Source organism: Heptranchias perlo, chromosome 8, assembly GCF_035084215.1.
Source record: "Heptranchias perlo isolate sHepPer1 chromosome 8, sHepPer1.hap1, whole genome shotgun sequence".
Lineage (NCBI taxonomy): Eukaryota > Metazoa > Chordata > Chondrichthyes > Hexanchiformes > Hexanchidae > Heptranchias > Heptranchias perlo.
The window spans coordinates 225,463-226,061 of NC_090332.1; positions in this window are offsets into that span (position 1 = coordinate 225,463).

The following is a 599-nucleotide window of genomic DNA, read 5'->3' on the forward strand; positions in this document are numbered from 1 at the left end:
CCTTCAGCCAGAAGTGCCGAATGGATGATCCATCTCAGCCTTCTCCTGAGGTGCCACCATCACACAAGTAGCCGTGCCTCTAGCCAAGCTGTTCCAGTACAGCTACAACACTGGCATCTACCCGACAATGTGGAAAACTGCCCAATGTACATCCGGTCCACAAAAAGCAGAACAAATTGAACCCAGCCAATTACCGTCTTATCAGCCTACTCTCAATCATCAGGAGTCGTCAACAGTGCTATCAAGCAGCACTTACTCACCAAATAACCTGCTCACAAATGCTCAACTTGCCATCTTCTCACCATATCCCCCAACCCCACCTCCTCCCCAACTCTGTCCCTCAACCCTTCAGTGTCCTGCATTCTGACCCCCAACCCTTCACCTGCTAACAGACACACTCACTAAACAACAGCTCTCCTGGAATGGGGGGGGGGGGGGAAGGCAGTAGACCCCCAATTCAGAGCCCAACTCTCAGGTACAGGTCCCCATCTCTCCTGAAGTTGCTGACCCTTCCTGGGGTCAGGGATCACCGAGAAACACCTGCCCTTCTCTGGGCACACCTGTACCTCCCCAACAGAGTTAGAGAAATGAGATTGCTG